This window comes from Anomalospiza imberbis, chromosome 5, assembly GCF_031753505.1.
Source record: "Anomalospiza imberbis isolate Cuckoo-Finch-1a 21T00152 chromosome 5, ASM3175350v1, whole genome shotgun sequence".
NCBI classification, from domain to species: Eukaryota; Metazoa; Chordata; class Aves; order Passeriformes; family Viduidae; genus Anomalospiza; species Anomalospiza imberbis.
This window is the reverse complement of record NC_089685.1, coordinates 36838623-36852972: the sequence shown is the minus strand read 5'-3', so window position 1 is coordinate 36852972 and position 14350 is coordinate 36838623. Positions and strand designations below refer to the sequence as shown.

The 14350-nt window shown below is 46.3% G+C and overlaps 1 protein-coding gene across 1 annotated transcript in view; it reads left to right on the top strand.

Annotated features, from left to right (window-relative positions):
* The first annotated feature begins 11746 nt into the window (after positions 1-11746).
* NAP1L1 (nucleosome assembly protein 1 like 1) overlaps positions 11747-14350 on the top strand; it is a 70334-nt gene continuing 67730 nt past the window's right edge. Inside the window, exon 1 of the mRNA XM_068190261.1 lies at positions 11747-11755. The gene's annotated coding sequence lies outside the window, so the exon portion shown is untranslated. The remainder of the gene's footprint in view (positions 11756-14350) is intronic.

Sequence of the window (14350 nt, the reverse complement as noted above, 5' to 3'; positions counted from 1 at the left end):
CTGTTGGCCTCAGATGCCACATCTGCTTCAGGTATCCTGGATACTCTTCAGAGCTGTATGCAAAAGCAGTTTAGGTACTTTTCTACTAAATGAACCTGGCTCCCCTCTATCTCTTTTTTGACCCAGATGAAAGGAAGCCTCTTTCTTTTCTCTTTGCCTGGAGGCCTTCCTCCTATCCCAGATACTGCCTGTGAAAACAGGTAAAGGTTGTGCATGCTTCCTCCATTGTTGGTCTTGAAATGATGATGGAAGAACCAGGAATCCCAAGAAGCTTAGCTAGCATTTGCTTTGTAGGTGTCATCCAGCAGGTTAAAAGACTGGAGAGCCCCTTGGACTGAACTGGTAGTCCTGCTGTTATCTTACAGCACCCTTCTTTCCATCCCCTTCTTTCTTTCCTGTTAATGTGTTTTTGTAAACTGTATGCAACTGAAGTATCCAGTCTCCTCCAGGCTGCTTCCTGCTCTTGGTTCCTCCAGTTCTTTGAGGTTGAGAGGAAAAATCAGATCCAAAGTATGGAATAACATGGTAGTTTTGGTGATGGACAGGGTTTGGATCTTCAGCTTTTTTAATGTCTGCCTGACTGCACAATTTAGATGTGAGGGTATATGCCTCCTGGAATTGTCTTAGGTGAGCTGGGTCAGAGAGAGCTGTGAGCTCTCCTCATTTCTCATGACAGGTTTTGGATATTAGATATAAGCAGATGGCAGGGCTTGGTGTTTCATAGCTGTCTAGCAGGCTGCCTTTCAGTTCACATTTGCTCTGTGTAGGACAAACTGGCACAACTCTGTCTACAGCTGATATCGCTGATGGGATGGGCTGGGGGTGTAATGTGGTCAGAAATCTGTCCAGCCCTCCTAGTAAATATAGGCCAAGAAAGGCTCACCTTCCTGATGACTGCATGGAATGACTGCACATGAATGCACACTGCTAAAATTCATAATTGTGTATGATTAAATGGTGTTCTTCACTCACTTTATCCACTTTCCTACTTGGTTCATATACAGCATTTGCTTAGTGTTTTTTACTAAGTGGCGGTCTCTGCACTAAGTGTGCAGTTAGCAGTCACAAGAAACAGCAGAGGAGAAAGTTCCTTCCACAGGAAAAACACATCAAAAATAACATCGCCCCTGGAGGAGGCAGTAGTTGACACTGGAACTTTTCATTGACATTGACACTGGAACTCTCTTCATTTGCTAATGTTATAAAAGTTGGCAGCTATTTAAATTGGTGACAGCCCTCTAAAATACATCATTGGTTTTGGTTTGTTTTTTTCTTAAATAAGTAATCCATCAGAATGGCAAAATACCTTTGGAAAGAAGAGCATTGTGATATTGAGTTCATCTAGAAGTAACAGAGAAAAACACAGCCTGACTGTTAATTGTTTTACTTTAATGCCTTTTGCTGATATTGAGAGCTTAGAAGAGCTCAATAGAGCTTTCAATTACTTGGGTGTAAATCCAGAAAATGACAGTGGAGTTGGTCCAGATTTACATAAGGACAAATGAGATTTTAAGAAATGACTGTATAGTTTCCTTTCAGGCTTTAGATATAATTATCTTAATTAGCCTCTCAATTCAAGGGTCTAATTTCCACCATGGTTAATGAAGAACACTTGGTGACTGAACTATCTGACTTGAATTATCATTTTTAGGGAATATTCTAAAGACTCCTAGTGAGAAAAAAAGCCTCAGAGTTCTCCAGCTTTATTTTTCCACATATGAAGACTAAACATAGCATGTGTTCCCCAGAAAATGTGAGTGACAGGGATTAGTAATTCATGAACAACATGGCCCATTTACAGTCCTACCAGCACAGAATTCACCGTGGCATGGAGAATATCAAACAAAACAACTCGGTTGACTTCCATGCATTTAAAACAATGAGGAATAAAGGCTTAATTCCGACTAAAACTCCAAAAGCTCCCTGGATTTAGTTAACAGTAATGAAAACATTGAATAATATCTAAGAAATAAACTGAAATCTGTATTTTAAAAGGCTGAAAATAATTAATTAAATCCCAAAAGTATTAGAAGTTGCTGAAAATAAAGCTGTATTCTGTCACAAGGCTTTGCTCAAAAAATACTTTTCAAAAGTCCTACCAAAACCCATGGATTGTGTTTAATTGTCAGTGTTTTAAATCCCTGCCAGCCCATTCCGAGAGGTGGTACACTGTGACTACAAGCAACCCATCAAGACTATGGTGTTTCTTAGTTGATAATTTTTGCAGGGTTTTCTTTTAAAATAGATCTCAGGATTGGGTTGCAGGGGTCCCAGTTCCTCAGGACTCATTTGGAAAGGGAGCTTGATTTTAGGCTCGATGCCCTGAGCAGTCATGGAAAGCAGAGCAGAGCAGCGCTCCCAGGCAGGCTGTGTCCCGTGTTATCGGCAGAGGAAGGTGCACTTGTGCAGCTGCAGGGGCTCCAGGCCATTGAGGTGAGGGATGGCAGTGGCTCTGAGCAAGGATGGCAAAGCACATTCCAAAGCCCTGTGAATGGATACCAGGCAAATGCCACCGTGGCAGGAGGCACTCAAGTGCTGCAACAACCTTCACGTCTTGCTGTCTGTATAGTACTCCCGCAGTGCCAGCAAAGGAGCAGCCAGCCTCACATGTCCAGACATTATTGGGTAAGCTATGGGATCAAATAGCCTTTAAATGACTGGCATATCTCCAGGTTTTGAAACTCATACTGAAGGCATGTTTTTGCTGCATTGTCATAAAGTAACATGGTATCTTGAGCAGGAATTGCTGTCCTTCTCAGCAGAGGTAACGTGAATTACCCAACCAAAGTGCTCCTACTCACCATGTTTTAAAGTATTGCATGTTGTATCCTCAGAACTGGCCCTTTCCCTGACACCACTTTGGTTTGTTCTCCCCAGCTGATTTCTGTGAGCACAACCTGCTATTTATACCTGTCCAGTCATGCTTCTGGAAAAGAAGTTGGTCCAGCTGTACCTCCAGTGCATGTGGATAGGAGGAGTTCATGTGTTTGCTGCCTTCTCTCCCCTTACAGAAGTAGCCCCAAGTCCTTGCAACTCTGAGTTTTATTTTGTACCTCTGCTTTGCTTCAGGTATAAATCACCCACAGCAGGCATTTGCTGCCTGCTACACTACAAAGCATCAGGCATTATCTGTAAGCACTGCACACAGTTTTGCCACAGTTCAGTAAACAATGTACATGGCTGCTGTGCTCCAAATGAGTCAGAGACCTAGAAATGAGCTGTTACTGAACAGCAGGGTACAGACTAGGCCTTTCTTTACCCAGTCCAAGCATATAAAGCAAGTTATTGCAGTAAATATTTCTCTCTGGCCTTTTCTTCACTGCAAAAAGAGGTACTTTCCTGATGAGATCCAAACCAGAAACATAGGAAAATACATTTGCTTGTTTATTGCATCTTAATCGGCCAGCTCCTATCACGCAAATACAAATGAAAAGGGCACCTTTTCCCACCCAAAAAGTGTGGGTTTGTCCTTGATGTACCCAGGACAGCAGCTTTAATTTTGGAAAGCTAAAGCCATGTTTTCACATTTCCTTTTTTAACTTGTTAGGAAAAAATCTTTACAATACTTGTGCACTACTCTGGTAATAATCCTGTGTCTGTAAATCCACTGAGTGAAGTAGTGCAGGATGAAAACCTCACCTAGGCTCAGCTGCCATCAGGAGCTGGGCCTGAAGGAGGAGTTAGGCTGGCAATCTGGCCACCAACCCCTGCTGGCACTGCTTGCTCCTGCCAAACACTGAAGCTGCTTTCCTCTGTGCTTCACCCTCTGGACTGGTGAGAAAGCAGCTGGTGTGATGGCGTTTGGCTTATGCTATGCCACAATAACCCTTGGCATTAGAAAAGCACAAGGATAGGGTTGCTGCTGAAATCTCCAGCCTTTCTTCTGGTGAAGCCATGGATTAAACAGCAGCAACCTCCTCAGGTATGTGTGAATGATGTAAACAATGTAATCCAGTGATGTAATCCAATTTATCTTTGATGGCTGACAGCAGATGCCTTGCTGTGCCTCACCTTCCCACCCAGTTCTCTGTCTTCTGACTACCCCTTCCCAGCCTACCCCTGTTTTTTTCTTAATTTTGGCTTTTTTCCCTTCGAGTTTTAATTTAATCCTTTTCTGAACAAATATACGAAACCTTCCTATAAAATTTGCTCTGCGTGAATGAATCATTATCATGCTTTTTCTCCCTTGCCTTTAATAACTGCTATAGGATGAACACTGTTGCCTAAGTTAAGTGAATAGAAAATAATTAAGAAAACAAAGTGAAAGAAGTCAATCTCACTATCCATTTTCTCCTGACTGTAAGACAACAGCAGGAATCATGAGCTATCAGCCATGTGTGGCCTGCAACCAAAAATCTTCCTGAAAAGTGGGAGCAACCTACTCATACCTCTCCTGTGGAGAGGCAACACACTCACCAGATACAAAGACTGCCGATAGTAGCTGCTGGCACAGATGCTGCCAGGGAATCATGCACAGTTGAGTAGTAAGGCAAACTCCAGGAAAACTCAACCTATAATTAGGTAATTCCTGCCTGAGCAATTGGCATCAAGCAAGTGAGAAATCAGCTGTGAAAGAGAGGAATTACTGGCTTCAAAGAGAGGCAGATTGACTGGCTTAATTCTGGGGGGGTTGGTTGGGTATTTTTGGATTTATTTTGTTTTCATCTTGGCTACTTTTGGTTTTTTCTCTTTCCCTTTTATCTGCCTTGTGCACCTACAACTCTTCCTCTCTCCTTCCCTCACCCATCCCTAAGATGACAAGCAGATACTATGCACTGTCAGCTCATCTGTTGCAACAATTTTTTCCTCCCAAGAAACTGAATCTGGAATAAAACTTTGGGGAGCTGACACCAGTGGAGTGCATGTGCAAAGTCCATGCAGGGGTGGTCCCAGGAGAGAGCAACTCGCCTGCCTCAGATGGGGTAAATCCATTCAGTTCAGCTTGCCTGCTGGCATGTTTTGGTTGTAACAAACCCAGGGCAACTGTACATTACACAGACAGTGCTTGCCTCCACATTTGCAAAGGGTTCCGTGCCCAGAGTACCACAGGCTGGTCAGGGCCAGCTGCCCAGTTCTTGGAATAGGCTGCTTGCTCACTGGTGTCTCCTCCTGTGGTGTTTTCACATTTTACACGGCCCAAAGCAACAGCTTTGATTTCAAAGGAGGAATGCAGGTGCAGATGGGTTGGGGGAGGCCACCCACCTGCACCAGGTCTCCACAGGAAGGCTGCTGCAAGTACCGAGAAACCTGATTCAGCTGGGTTTGAGTAAATCATGTCATTTACACCTGGGAAGGACAACTGCAAGGGAAGTCTCCCACAGCAGTCTTTTGCAGTAAATTTTCCTGTTCTTTGTGCATGGGTACAGACCTGTCCTACCCTGTACTTGTGTCAGTTTTAACACCTGAACCCATCTGCACATAATAAAAGCATCTGTTCCCTGAGACAGTTTCTGAAGAACACAGGTGAATTCACTGAAATGTGAATTTGTGGGATTGCTTCAATGTACTATGCAAAGTTCCTTTCCCCTACTAATTCAGGCCACAGTGTGGCACAAGCATGAGTGCTCAGGCAGAAATTGCTGCACAGCTCGTGGGTGCCTGATCCAAATGAGCTCCTGGTTGGTTCACCTCCCCTAGAACGGACCTTAAGGCTGGAGTGTTTCAGGCAGGCTCCAGGAGACCTCTGCCTGCCAGTCCTGCCTGCATGGTGCCCATGCATGGCTCTGGGGTGTCTGGTCACACAGCTGAACATCCAGCTTGGCCCTCGCTTCTGCCTTCCAGAAGGGGAAGGAGATTCATCTGAAAGTGCTCAAGGCCAGGCTGGATGGGGTTTTTGAGCAACCGGGTCTAGTGCAAGGTGTTCCTGCTGATAGCAGTGGCATGGCACGAGATGATCTTTAAGGTCCCTTCCAGCTTGAGCCGTGCGATGATTCTGTGAGTGAACACTGCTCTTTCTGCTGTGTCACCGCAGCTTTGCTGGAGAATTGGCTGCTGGAGGGAGCTGCGGGCCTGGCAGGGGGCAGGACACGCTGTGCCCCGGCAGGCAGCCAGCGTCGCCCCTGCCAGCTCAGCCTTGCTCATGGGCAGCGCGGTCATCCTGGGACACCTCAGCAGGCCCGAGCAGCCCACGCCGGGGGAGCAGTCCCCATTTCAGTGGGCACTGCTAAATTAGCCAGAGAACACATATGCTTTGTCCATGGGGCACAAAAGGCATGTCACCTTCTGTCCCCAGGGATGCTGCACCCAGACTCAGACGTGTTTGCCCAAGGCAATGGAAGGGAACCTTGTGGGGGTGTCATGGCTTGGTGGTGGAGCTCTCCCTGTTTCTGCACCTCTGGAGCACCATGTTTGCATAGGAAAGGCTCGGCACCCATCAGGGTCTGACAGGTCCTGTGCAAGCAGCGTGTGTGCACAAAGCCTCCTGCCCCTGGGCACAAGGTTCTGTGCCCACTCTGGACCACACACAGGAGGAGTGCACGTGTGCCCCTGTGTACATGTACGCATACATGTGCACAGATACAGGTATGTGTATGTACACTCACGTGTAATAGCAGCTCAACTGGCTATGCAGGTCAATGCCCTCAGTCTCAATGAGCAGCTCGCCTGCTGCACAGAGTCAGGTTTGGGGAGAAGGCTGGTACGTGGTGGGCCGAGGTAGGGATGCAAAGATGGATGGTCAGCACAGGAAAATGTTCAGCAAGGGCCGCGCAGGCATCTGAAGACCTGTACTAGGTTAGTGACTCATTTTGGACTGTAAACAAACAGCAGGAGTGCCATGGTGTTGTGAGGAGTACCACACAGCCATTTGAATACTGTTAATCTCTCATTTCCCATTGGTCAGTTGGAGACTAGAAACTGGCATTGGGAAAGTGATTTGGGAGGTCTGCTGCATGGGAAGTTTTCACTTTGCATCTTCTGTAGGTGAGGACACACAGGTGACCAAAGGGGGTTTGGCTCACATAGACTCCTTAATTCACTTTCTGCTTAGTTAGTAAGTGCTATCACTGCACCATGGCTGTTGTGAAGCTCCAGCAAAGCCTCAGCATTGCTGACTCCAGCTTGGTAAGCGAGAGTTTCACAGAAGCTTTGACTCTAACCGCGAGAGCTATCAACCTGGTCCCTGAGACTGCCAGAGGGATACAGGTGGAGTGTCTAAATGGGGGTACTTGGCAGCTCAGCCCTTGCTTGGAAGGCTGGTCTAGAAGAAATAACACCTAACACCAAATCTCTGTCTGCCTCATGTTGTGGAAGTGTGTCTGTGCTGGCCTGAGAGCAGTCTCCTCTGAACTCCTCAGAGCAAGGGCTCTTGGTGCTTGACAGCTGAGATCAGTGACCTAGGCTGGCTTCAGAGGCTGTGTAAACAACAAAATCACAGCTGAGCAAAAGCAGCCCATCTGTCCTGAGCCCCAGCTGCCTCTTGCTTTGTTTTGACAAGATGCCCTCCCAATGGTGTTTGCCATTGCCAATTTTTTTGTTTCTTTCTCTCCTTTATCTCTAAAGAATTACTCTTGTGCTGTTGCTGCTGCCCAAATGCTTGAAAATCATCTTGAATACCCTTGTTATTTGCTGGAAAGAAGAGCCCAGAGGACATCAGTTTGCCTTTAGTCCCAACCATATCAGCCAAAAGCAGCTGCCCATGCTGTTAGTGCCGCACGAGGCCTCCACTATCAAGATGTGTGTGTCCTCCAGAACTTGAAAATGGGAATGGCACACCAGTCTTGTTATGCCTTTTGGGCTTTCAGGAGGGATATGGATCTTCTGCTTCAAGTGGCTTATTCTTTGGCATCACAGCCTGTGATGTGCTCTGATGGTGTTGATGCAGCATCAGAACCTACAGGGGTGTCTGCTCCAGTCTCAGCTCTGCTGCTGCTCCCTGTCTGTATGCCCTTGCCTGCTGTGGGTCCTTGCCATCAGGGGGAGCAATCACCTCCTGCAGCATGCAGCCCCTTGACCCGGAGTGGCTGCTCCAGGGGCTCGTGGTGTTGTGGCTGGCATGGCTCACAGCTGCTTGGCCAGGACCAGGGGGCTCCAGGTCCACCCCAGACATCATGCAGCACCATCCACAGCAAAGGGCAGTGGCCACAGGTACTGTCTGTCACACTCTTGAAGTGGTGAGTCACCCACAGTGATTCTCATTTTACCCTTCTGAAGCTCAGTGCAGACTAAAATTAAAGGTATCTGGAGGTTAGGTTCCTTCAGGACATCTTCTGGCTGGGATAGGAGGTTAATGAGGCTGCTGCATCTCCTGACTGACTGCCCAAGTGCTGATGATTTTAGTGCTGCTCTCAGGACCTCTGGAGCAGAGTCATCCTGCAGTATGGATTACCTGGCACATGCCAGCCCCAAGGATATGGCATTATGCAGAGAGGCAATTTGCCCAAGGAGAGGGAAGCCAGCTAACCCATGTCTACCAGCACGCTCCCTGCCAGGCTTTCTGCTCCTGGGAAGATGAGCCGCCGGTATCTGATCCAGTGCGAGACAAGCAAAAGCCAACCAAACAAGTCCACCTAATCCACCTCCAAAAATATCCCCTGGCTGTAAGAGGAAAGGCCCTGGGAGTTGCTGGCTGCCTGTTTCGCTTTAGCACATGGAAAGAAAAAAACATAGACCACGAGGAGGGGAGTGTGGGGGTATGTGGAGTGTTTGTGGGCTCCCCCCTCAGCCAAGGTTGAAGGGTGAACAGTCCTGAGGTGAAAGCAGAGCTGTGGTTTCTCTTGGGTTTGCCAAGGCCACCCACTGTCTCTGCCAGCTCTTGTCCTTGTCCTTGGAGTATGTCTCGTCCAAGATTGCTTATACTGGCCTTTCCCTGTCAGGTTGGAAAAAAGATAACTTCAGCTCTTTCTGCATAGCAGACCTCTGCAGTTTACTCATCTTTATTGGAATTCAGAACTGAAGCAGACATCATGCATTAAAAGAAGTAACCAAATGAGTTTCCAGAGTTCAAATGACTTGGAGGAGGAGAGGCATCAGTTGCATAATTTTGATAAAATACCAGGTCAGTCCTAAAATGGAATGATGCTACATGTGACCACAGGTGAAAGAAAACTGCTTATGTGTGGGTGTGAAAATTGAGCACACAAAAGGAACTGCCTTGCTGCCCATGTCCAGCCCTGTTCAGCCAGAACACAGAGAGAGGGAAGGGAGCTCAGGGACAAGTGGTCATTGCAGCCACTGCTTCCAAAGAGCAATCTGACTATAAGAGGAAGTGAACTCTTTCCCTGGTTTTTCTTTTGATATTTTTTGCAAAATTGAAATAAGTCAGAAACCACAGCAATCTTATTCTGGTGAGCTATTTAATCCTTGCTCAAGGAAACAAGCATTTTCAGCTGTGGCTGCTCCAAGGTGTGTCAGCAGTGCTAGCAGGGACCTGAAATCATTCTGCCCTCTCTTTAGGGCAGAAGGAGAAATTACTCTTTCATCAGTACTCAGAACCCAGTTGCAGGGCCCAGGCTCACAGGGACTCCAAAAGTGCAAAGCAGGATACTGTCTCATCCCTCATGTCCCCTGCATCTAGCTGCTCCTGCTGGTGGCCCCTCTCCCCAGTGCAGCAAGTTTCCCAGGGACCACAGGTTAGGAGCACCTGGCCAAGGAAACCCCAGCCCGTGTTCACCAGGGTCCAGTTTGACCTGCACAGCCCAAATCAGGATAGCCTTGGGATGGAAAAAAACCACAGCTCCCTGCGGGCCTGGTCCTCTGCAATTAAACTAGCCTGTGTACTGAGGGTTCTTCCAGCCAACAGTGCAATTCTCATGCCTGGGACTTGACTGTTGTGGTTTGATGCTGGCCAGATCCAAGCACACATGAAAGCTTCTCGCTCACTCCCCTCTGCAGCTGGACAGAGAAGAGAAAGTTTAATGAAAGGTTCATGAGTTGAGATAAGGACAGGGAGAGAGATCATTTATTAAATACCATCAAGGGTGAAACAGGCTCAGCTTAGAGATATTAGCTGGTATGGCTGGCTGGTGGGGACAAAGGCAGCTGGCTGGTTGTGTGTTTCTCACAGCACATGACTAAATATATACAGTGCTTCTGTGCTCCGGAGTTTGCCTATACATGCTGGAAGGCATTTGGAGACAATTAGCTGACCAGGTGGCTCAGTGCCCTCAGTGTGTCTGACTGTGCAAAAGACTGCTTTGCACAACAGGGAGGTCTCTCCTGCTTGGGAATTCTTGGTCTGCACTCACCAAAGGATGTGAGAACGCTCTCATGGGACTCCTGAACGTAGGGACAAAGTACCCTGCAATCTCTATGCTCACCAGAAGTGTAAGAGTAAAGTGAACATCCCTAGGCATCAGGAGACAGGCTCTGTCAGGAGAACTCATAGCTTTTATTAGACCATCAGACAGAGGCAGGAGAAAAGAGCAGGCAAGTTTTGGGGCATTTGGGTGTCTTCATTTTTTTCTGAGTGTATTGTTTGGTCTAAAAGACATTACTCCTCCTTGCAAATCTTGCTTGTCTTCTGACCTTAGACCATGGCAGTGGCAACAACCTTCTTAGCATTGTGTCCTTCTTCATAGAAATATAGTAGTGAACAAAAAATGGTGGGCACCAACAAGTCCTCTAGAGAAGACAAGTGAGATGGAGGGGAAACACCATTGTGACTAATTAAAAAAATTAAAATCTCAGTTTTTTGTGCCTTTCCAACTGTATCTTGGGGGAGACACAGCCAAGAAGAAGGGTACTGGCTGTACTCCGAGCCTGCTTTTGTTCTGAAAGCTTCCAACAACAACTGGGGTTTATTTTTGTCCATAATGATGATTCCAGTCCTGCCCTGCAGTAAGCAGTGTTAAGCCTGAACAACTGGGATATCCTCGCTCAGGACTGTGGCATTTTGTTCTCCTTGACTTCAATCACTGACAAGCAGATATTCACAGAATCACAGAATATGCTGAATTGGAAGGGACCCACAAGGATCACTTAGTCCAGCTCCTGGCCCTGGACAAGACCATCGTCAAGAATCATACCATGTGCCCAAGAGTGTTGTCCAAAGGCTTCTTGAACTCTGTCAGGTTTGGTGCTGTGATCACTGCCCTAGGGAGCCTGTTCCAGTGCCCAATCACCCTCTGGATGAAGAATCTTTCCCTAATACCTAACCTAACCTAACCTAAACCTAACTTTCCCTACTTCCCCTGACACAACTTCAGGCCATTCCCTCAGGTCCTGTCACTGGTCACCACAGAGAAGAGAGGAGAGGAGCCCCTCCTCTTCCCCTCACAAGGAAGTAGTAGACTGCAATGTGGTCTCCCCTCACTCTCCTCCAGGCTGAACAAGGTTGCTTGCTCAGCCACTCCTCACACAGCTTCACCTCATAGCTCTTCACCATCCTTGTCCTCCTTTGGGCACTCTCTTATACTTTAACATCTTTCTTATATGGCAGTGACCGAAACTTCACACAATATTCAAGATGAGGCTGCTCCAGAGCAGAGCACAGCTGGCGATGCTGTGCCTGATGTCCCCCAGGACAGGGCTGGCCCTCCTGGCTTCCAGGGCACTGCTGACTCATCTTCAACTTTCCATTGATCAGGACCCCTTTCCATGGCACTTTTCATGGCACACTCCAGCATCTCACTTCCCAGCCTGTCTTTACATCCAGGGTTGTCCTGTCCCAGGTGCAGAATTCAGCACTTTTCCATGTTGAACTTCATGTGTCTGGTAATTGCCCAGCCTTCTGATTTGTGAAGGTGTCTCTGCAGGGCCTCCCTGCCTTCAAGGGACACAGCAGCTCCTTCTATCATATACAAACTGTTGTTTGAAGCTGCTCTGCAATCTGCTGCTATCCCTCCTAACCCCTCCCCAACTAATTGTTCACACAGACAACCAAACTCCTCCATAGGTTATATATATGAGAGCACACATTAACATATGCACAGTTGTGCACACCACCTGAGTACCTGCTTTGATCTACAGAAAACAAACCCCATGCAAATAGCTGATCAAAATCATCAACCTCTGCTTTTGACCCTGTGCTCCCCTCACTATAAGCAGTACTCCTAGAAATTTCTTCAAGTTTTTGTGATCACTGCCACAGAAAATAGGATGAAAATGCCCACATTTTAGCTTTATGCAGAACCAGTGGGTGGTGGCTTGGCTTCAGAGACGCCTAGATGGAAGCTAGATGGGACATCTAGTCCCTCGGTCTGGATGCATCATACCTTTGTCACACTAACTTTGCTGTAGAAATCGGTTCAAATTGAGATTTCAGATGAGCTTAGCATTTGTCAGAGGAAACAACATTTCACTTGGATGAACAGACAGTTGCCCCCTTCAGCAAGACAGCTTTGGATCAGGACCATATTTACTAGAGACTAATCTCCCAGTACCCACTGAAACTGAAGTGAGTCAAACGTTGTCTTGTAAAAGAAACACATTTGTCACTTGGATGTATTTTCAATGTGTAATGCTAATTTTTCTCATTGTTCACATGAGAACTCTTTAGTAAATTACTGCTAATTAAAATAATTTTCTAGACAAAGAAGATTTTTACATTTCTCTTGCTCAGATGAGACTCAGGAATGACACAAAATGAAGCCTAGATCACAGAAGGAAGGAAAACAGCCTGTTGGAAGAAGCAGCCCTGAGAATGGTCATAATGAGCAGAGGCTGAAGCAACCAAACCCTCAAACACATTCACAGGGGAGCTTTGCAGCGTCCCCACAGAGCTACAGAGGAAGATCCCACTCATCTTTGGATGGAAATTTTCCCCACGTGACCATAAGCTCACAACCCATACAACCCATGGAGATGTTGCACATGATGCCCCAGCCCTTGATTCATGGATTTCCCAGGAGAAAGACTGGGAAAGCATCCAGCCCTTTTTCTGGGTTTTTGACCAGCTAAAGGGGCTACTGTGTTTTTTGCAAGATTGAAAACTGTTTTTTTTATTTTTTTGCACAGGGGAATGTTTGCCCCTTTGCTAGCTGGCTACAGCCCTTCTGGAGCTTGCTAGTTCCAGCACATCTGGATTTCTGATGAGGAGTTGTAGGCAAATATTAAAATTTAAATAGAGGCTTTTGCTGTACTCCTGTATGTTTGCTGGAAAGCTCTCAGAAAGCACATTGAATACTGATTTTTTTTTCCATCAGTGCTTGCAGCACTTTCTTGACATGAAAGAGATGTGATAAGAAGTATTTTCAAGGACACTTGAGTGAAGTGCATCACTCCATGTCATCTTTCCGGTAGAAATTCCCCAAATGGAATAATTTAAGATTTTTTTTGCATAGCTAGATGACTGTTAGAAGTCTCTCCACATCAGCTTTGCATATAGTTGTGGATATTTTCACAAAAAACATAAAATAGGCCAGATGATATTCAGATCACACTATCCTCTAGAAGAATAAATGCTTGTTTTATGGGATATTTTGCCACTAAATAAAAAAGAAGCACTAAAAAGAAATGTAATGCAGAGGATCACCAACCTGACCAAAAAAAACCCAGGAAAGATCACTAAAGTGACATTCAGAAAACATATTCTGACTAAAGACTACAGAACATCTGCTGCAGCATCTGAATTTGCATACCACAAATTAAAACAAATAAAATATCCCTGATCTGTCATCTGCTCTCTGTTATGAGAGCACAGCCTTGCCACTTCTTCTGCTCTTGGGGTAGGATGTCCTGACTGCCTGACATGGCTTTTGCCAGAAGGACAAAGTTTTAGCTGGCACAAGCTACCCTGACCTCCTCAGCACAAGCACTGCCCATGATTTGCTGACAGTTGATGGGCACAAGCTGCAGATCCCCCTCCAGCAATGATTTTGAACAGCATTGGGGATGTATGAGGGCAGGAACACGGATCTAAGGAATGACAAATTCCCAACAGGATCTTCTTGTCATGTCATAGCAGTCTAGGTCCAGCATCCATCCATTTTCTCTCCAGCTACACCAAAGCATAGTTTTATTGGTAATGCACTCATTGGCTTGTCTGTTGTACTGAGCTGTTGCCTGTGGTGCCTGGCTGCTGTTTCCTGTTTGGCAGAGGGGCTGTTGCATCCCGAGCCCTGCAGAGGCTTTTTGTGGAGCCTCTCACCTTACTGAAGGCCAGAAGGAGTAAATGCTATTCATTGACTTGGACTTGTCACATGTGGAGAGCAAGTTTTCAGCCAAATTCACAGCCAGATGTGCAAACACCTCTGCAGAAGCAGCTAACAGTCCAAAGGGACTAAACTAAGCAGATAATCCAGACAATGTATTAGGGGCAGCAAAGTTTTAGAAGAGTTTATCTCCATTCTGTAGCTTAGGAGTTTATGTAACTTCCGGAAGAGAACACAGGAAACATTAGGCATGGCTTGGATTTGAATTTATATTGCTTGAACCTGGCTCTGACTTCATCACACAAGGGCCACCTATCTAA